The following is a 6,646-nucleotide window of genomic DNA, read 5'->3' as shown; positions in this document are numbered from 1 at the left end:
AGTGCAGTGTAGGCACATTACGACGCGATGTATCTGACCAACCATTTAACCAGGATCCTGCATTTAACTACAAACCTTTGACAGCCACGGGCGTAACCACTTATGACAGCCGACCCTTGCAGGCCTCTGCTAAAAACAAACATACCGCAATTTCTTTGGGTAAATGTAACGGAGCGGTGGCACTAAGATATCGATTTTAAATGAATTTCTTGACTGAACATATATCAGAGGGTATAATAAGGTAAAATATCGAATGGCCAGCCACTACCGTAGCGCAACCACCTTCCCGAAAAAGAACTTTAACGTTGAAGTCCTATAACGCAGGATAGACATTAGTCAAGAGCCAGCATCCGTAGAAGCAAAACACCTCGGGACCTATACTTTCTTCTCGAATTAAGCTTTTCTCCAGAGTCATAAATCAAGGCAATAATTTCCGATTTTCGGGAAAGTGGTCGCGCTATGGCAGAGGCTGGCCATTCGTTATTTTACGCTAAAGCAGTACGGGGTCGGAATTTTTTTATTTATTGGGCTTTACCAAAATAATGCGAAATATCACCGTCATATGTTTATAATTTTACTTACAACCATTAAAGAATGGTTCCAAACACAAGCGCCTCGAAGAACTTCGACTATGTTTGGCTCCAGCACCTCGGGGATGAACGTATAAAAAAACTTACAAATAAAATGGGTGTCTCATAATTGCGGTAGGTTTATCCGATTATCTCACCTGTACTGTATTATATTCACTATTTTCATATATATATATATTTTTTTAGCAAAATATTAAGGAGGTATTTCTACAGAAAGCAATCCGCGGTGGCTTAGACTATGGCAATTGACTGATTCCTATGTTATTTGAGTTACTGTACAAGATTTAAAAGTAATATCCATTCGGGCGGCTGTAACTAAGCAGTAATTGACCTTTGAAAGTTACATAATAGCCGCACCAAACTCAAAGGTATATTAAAGTTTAGTTCCAACCAAACGAACAAAATATTCCTTACAACCCTTGTAAAGCAACTAAAATAACATAGAAAAGGTCAATTGCCATAGTCTAAGTCACCGAAGAACGGTCCTATAGGAAGGTACCAAGTATTCGTTACGGTGAAGGCAATGTAAACACAGCTGCCATGTTTAAATTCCCCAACCACCAAGGAGCCATATGTTCACTAAGGGGTGGGGGGGGTAACGCACAGAGGGTGGGCGGGGTAAGGTGGAAGGTACGAGTTGTCTTTAGCAGCACCCCACTGAATAGTAACATACCTTGACGCAACTTTCGGCGAAAGCCTAACACTCACTTTCCTAAAACATAATAATTAAGGAAATAATGTTTGGACCTTACCTTAAAGGGGTGGAGGGTACACAGCAGCAGCTGCTTTTAAAAGAATGCGTGGAGGCGGGTCTTGGTTCCTCAAATGCAGCTTGAAATAAGCAACAGCCAAGTACCCGACGAAGTTATACATTCTCCTCCCGTATCTTGGAGTCGACTGAATGGGGGCAAAAGACCTGCTTTCTCAGGAGGCCATGGTCCTGGCAAAACCGATTAGTCGATCATAATTACCTGAGTAAAAGGCAGAAAAAATCTTTGTAACTCATGTAACAATTGTTACATGAAGTTGGCAAAGAGTTCCTGGTGAGGGCTGGGGCGAGCGTGAAGTAGATGCAGCAGTGGATGTCATGGCGGCAGAATCAACATTGTTGGAGTTCTACAGTTAGGAGGTGGCAGGAGGCCAGACCGTAGAAAAACAGGGTAGGAGAGGTGGGTGGAGTAGTAAAAATGCTTTGATGCTATTGGTTGAGGCAGGGTGGGGCTGAGTAAATGAACAAGCACTTAACAAGATAAGGAGTTGGCAATGTTAAGGGTAATAAAGTAAAAATGGGTAGTTAAGGAACTAAATGTAAATGTGGGATGGGTTCAAAATATGAAATAATAATACAAATACATATATAACGGGCCCAGGGGGGGGGTCCCCCAGGGGGGGGGTGATTTAAGTCCTGGGTGGTAAATGTGTAATAGGGCCTATAGTTGTTTTAATAAATACAAAAGACCAAATTAAACATAGGTTAGCATATAACAAAACTAATTAAACTTGTAGGGGATGTTGCCTGACCAGGGGTGGGTTGGGCCTGCGGTAACCCCCCTTAAAGAACCAAACCAACCTAACATAACCTAACCTAGCAGGGGATGTAACCTTACCTAGTAGGGAACTTAACCTAGTAGGCAATGTTGCCTGACCAGGGGAATTTGCCCCCGTACCCCCCCCACCCCCCCTTAAAGGCCTAACCTAACCTAGTAAGGAATGTAACCTAACCTAACCTAGTAGGGAATATTGCCTGACCAGGGGGCTTCGCCCCCCGTACCCCCCCTTAAAGGCCTAACCTAACCTAGTAGGGAACATTGCCTGACCAGGGGGGCTTCCCCCCCCCGTACCCCCCTTAAAGGCCTAACCTAACCTAGTAAGGAACGTAACCTAACCTAACCTAGTAGGGAAATACTAGGCCTAACCTAACCAAGTAAGGAATGTAACCTAACCAACCTAACCTAACCTAACCTAGTAGGGAATATTGCCTGACCAGGGGTGGGGGGCTCGCCCCCCCGTACCCCCCTTAAAGGCCTAACCTAACCCTAGTAAGGAATGTAACCTAAACCCAACCTAACCTAACCTAAACCTAGTAGGGAATATTGCCTGACCAGGGGGGCTTCGCCCCCCCCCCCCGGGTAGTAACCCCCCCTTAAAGGCCTAACCTACTAGTAAGGAATGTAACTAACCACCTAAACCTAACCTAACCTAGTAGGGATATTGCCCTGACAAAGGGGGGCTTCGCCCCCTTCCCCCGGTAACCCCCCCTTAAAGGCCTAACCTAACTAGTAAGGAACGTAACCTAACCTAACCTAGTAGGGAAATAACTAGGCCTAACGTAACCTATAAGGAAATGTACCTAACCAACCTAACCTAACCTAACCTAGTAGGGAATATTGCCTGACAGGGGGGCTTCGCCCCCCCTTAAAGGCCTAACCATAACCTAGTATAAGGAATGTAAACCTAACCAACCTAACCTAAACCTAACCTAGTAGGGAATATTTGCCTGACCAATGGGGGTCTTCGCCCCCCCACCCGTACCCCCCCACCCCCCCTTAATGGCCTAACCTAACCTAGTAAGGAAATCTAACCTAACCTAACCTAGTTAAGGGTAAATTATAGGCCTAATGTAAACCTAGTAAGGAATGTAACCTAACCAACCTAAAACTAACCTAGTAGGGAAACATTGCCTACCCATGGGGGCTGTTCGCCCCCCCTATTACCCCCCCCTTAAAGGCCGAAACCTAACCTAGTAAGGACGCAACCTAACCTAACTAGTAGGGAAATACTAGGCCGCTGAACGTAACCTAGTAAGGAATGTAACCTAACCTAACCTAACCTAGTAGGGAATATTGCTTGACCAGGGGGCTTCGCCCCCCCCCGTACCCCCCCTTAAAGGCTACCTAACCTAGTAAGGAATGTAACCTAACCAACCTAACCTAACCTAACCTAGTAGGAATATTGCCTGACCATGGGGGCTTCGCCCCCCGTACCCCCCCTTAAAGGCCTAACCTTACTCTTAATAGATAGTAAGGAAATGTAACCCTAAACCAAAACCTAACCTAGTATGTAACCAAGTAGGGAATGTAACCTAACCAACCCCCCCCCCCCCCCCCGCCCCCCGGTATCCACCCTTGAAGAACTAACCAACCTAGCCTAACCGGGTAACCCCCTTCAAGGAAGTAAAAATTAGTAGGTAAACCAACAATATAACAAACTAACCCTAATGGGTATGTTGCCTAACCGGGGGATGGGATTCGGCCCCCAGTAGGTAAAATGACATATAAACCTAACTTTGATGGGTGTGGAAGTGTAAAATGTAAAAAGTAACCATACATAACTGCATAATAGTAAGGAAACTGGAAGGGAGGTGTAAATTGTAATGTCTGTAAAAGTGTATAATGGAATATTTAAATGTAGGTTTTATAAAAATATGGCAAACTTTAATCTAGATATTGGTATCAGTGAGAAATGCATTGTAAATGGTGTAACGTAAAGAGCCAGTCGTGAATACTGGAAAGGGGAGGGATTGACTTGTGTATAAATGATAGGGAGTGTGTATGTAATATGCAACGCAATGTGCAATTTCACGTAACAGGTTAGGTATCGAAACGTCCTAAAACTGAGTTCTATATCACACGTAGGCATTTTTAGGTGTCTGTCCTCAATTATAACATAATATCAAGTTATATATGGTGAAATGATTAGGTAGGGATATTTCAAAACAGTTATTATACAAATACTATGGAAAAATGAAAAGGAATAAACACTAGAATTCACATAACATGTTTTTAAATAAACAAAACTTAGGAAATGCTTTTATGTAACTCAACGTATGGTTACCAGCCAGGGTTCCCAGATGACACCACTACCAACCAGCCAAAGTCTACCATGAAACCAGCCCAAATGCCGCCAAATGGAAATCCAACCAACCCAAATAACCGGCAAATATATGTGCGTTATATTTATCTTTATAAATGTATATTTTTTTTTTTATCATATATATGCTTGTATAGCGGCATCATAGTTTTAGTTAGATAATATAAACTAATATAAGAATACAGGAAAAAAAACGAGAATGAATTGAAATTTTGAAATGAGGCTCGTTCTCTGAGAATCCGGCGGCCTGTTTTTGTGGTCGTCTGGTGTGTGTGTGATTTTATTTTAATTCCATCTACATATTTTGCTGAAATGTTACCAAGTTTACTGAAAACCTATTCAAATTCCCCAGATTTTCCTGAAAACCTTCAAAAATTCCCAATCTGGGGAGTTATTCCTCAAACGTGGGATCAGTGTTAGCTCAAATAGAAAGTATTTGAAACCAGCCAAAATACCACTAACCAGCCAAAGTGAATTTTACCCACCAAATTAGGAAAAAAAGCCAAATTTTTGTGAGAAACTGCCAAATCTGGGAACCCTGTACCACCCAATCCTTCACTCAGTCCGGTAGCAACGTAGGGGTCATACTGTAACGTGTTTGGCTAAATACATGTATCCCTCCCGTCCCAAACCCCATTTTCTTTCCTCACTAAGCAGTCTGAGTTAGGGCCAAAAGCTCCCTTACAGTTAGCGCATGCGCAGTAGCATTAGCGCATGCGGTAGTAGGATTCAGTGTTGTGGTAGTAGTAGTAGTAGACGAATATGGATGTGGAACGGCTCCACTATCGCTAGTTTTGTTATCTCTTATTTCCGCCTGTATTTCGTGTTTTTTAAAAGTGATAAATGTGGGAAATACCACAATAACACGGCAAAATCACCCCCAAGTGGTTTCTCCCCACCCAAAACCCCGGTTCCCACTGGGGGTCCCCTTTACCGTAGGATAGAGTTAGGGTTTGTCCCCACCCAAAACCCCGGTTCCCAATGGGAATCCCCTTTACCGTAGGATAGAGTTCAAAGGTAAATTAGAGTCGTCCGAATAAATATTACTTCATATTCTTGTTCAGGGGGTAAAACTGCATAGAAAAACCGCAACTGCCATACTCTGGGCCGCCGCGGATAGGTACACTAGATCTACCCGGATGATATTTGACTATTTGAATTCCTATCTGGGTACATTTATTACGTTCTTTCGGAAATTGCACTGCCTGGTTCGCTCTATTTGAAGACGGGAACAATTACTGCCCGTTAGTGCAAATGTGTTTTTTAAAATTCTTGTTTATGTTTACGAAAATGAAAATATTTGTGTATTTTTTTACGTGCATCCCCATATTTCACATGAACTGGTAAGTATGGAGGCCGAAGGGTCGGTAGCCGCTAATACCTAGCCTAAATGGCAAATCAGATTTTCCCTTATTGCCTTATAAATAAAATTATTTGCACAATGCACTGCAAAGGTAAACTCCGCTTACCTCTCGAGACGCTACGGCACTGGCATGATAACTTCGTTGCCTAGACTATAGTGTTAGAAGCTTCTTCACAACATTCAATAGTGATGATGGCCATGTATTTTTTCACTTGAATGTAGCAGGTGTTGAATGTTGACTAAATTTGATAACCACTTTAACGAGATTTCCTTAGGTACACCATAGATGCCCTTCAGCAATGCAGGTAATTCAAAGTTCAAACCACGACTGTATTGCGCAAAATATGTCACTGCACACATTAATGACTAGTCGTTTCACAGTGCAGACCTCCAGGTTCCACCTTCCTTGGTGCCGAGAATTAATAGGGAATGAGCCGTGTGACAGACTGACGGTTCTTTCCGATCAGCGAAGTAGTTCCTGTTTCATTATTTACGGTTGAAATGACCATTTTTATTGAATTAAGTGTATACTATATTCTTATAATTACAGTTTTTTTTTTTAATATTGTTATTTTGCTATCAGTATTTCATGTATTATTGATAAATAAACATGCCAACTCGTTCCCCATAATATTTCTATAAAAAAAAATAGTATTCATCCGCTGGGTAAGATTCGGCTGCATTTCGATAGTAAAATGTCGTCACCGCTATCAAACGTGCTTCTTAATTAAACCTGCTGTATAATCAACAATAATTTATCGTCATGCACTTCATCACGACTCATCGAAACAGACTGCAATGGAACTGTGGTGTTTACATTACC

General features: G+C 42.3%; 1 long non-coding RNA gene across 1 annotated transcript in view; it reads right to left on the bottom strand.

Moving 5' to 3' along the window:
- The window catches only part of LOC135196012 (uncharacterized), a 324,883-nt gene extending 318,650 nt beyond the window's left edge, over nt 1–6,233 (bottom strand). The window contains exon 1 of the long non-coding RNA XR_010310272.1: nt 5,930–6,233. This is a non-coding gene — a long non-coding RNA (uncharacterized LOC135196012). The remainder of the gene's footprint in view (nt 1–5,929) is intronic.
- Between the last annotated feature and the right edge of the window lie 413 nt (nt 6,234–6,646).

This window comes from Macrobrachium nipponense, chromosome 17, assembly GCF_015104395.2.
Source record: "Macrobrachium nipponense isolate FS-2020 chromosome 17, ASM1510439v2, whole genome shotgun sequence".
NCBI lineage: Eukaryota > Metazoa > Arthropoda > Malacostraca > Decapoda > Palaemonidae > Macrobrachium > Macrobrachium nipponense.
This window is presented reverse-complemented; position numbering and strand designations above follow the sequence as displayed.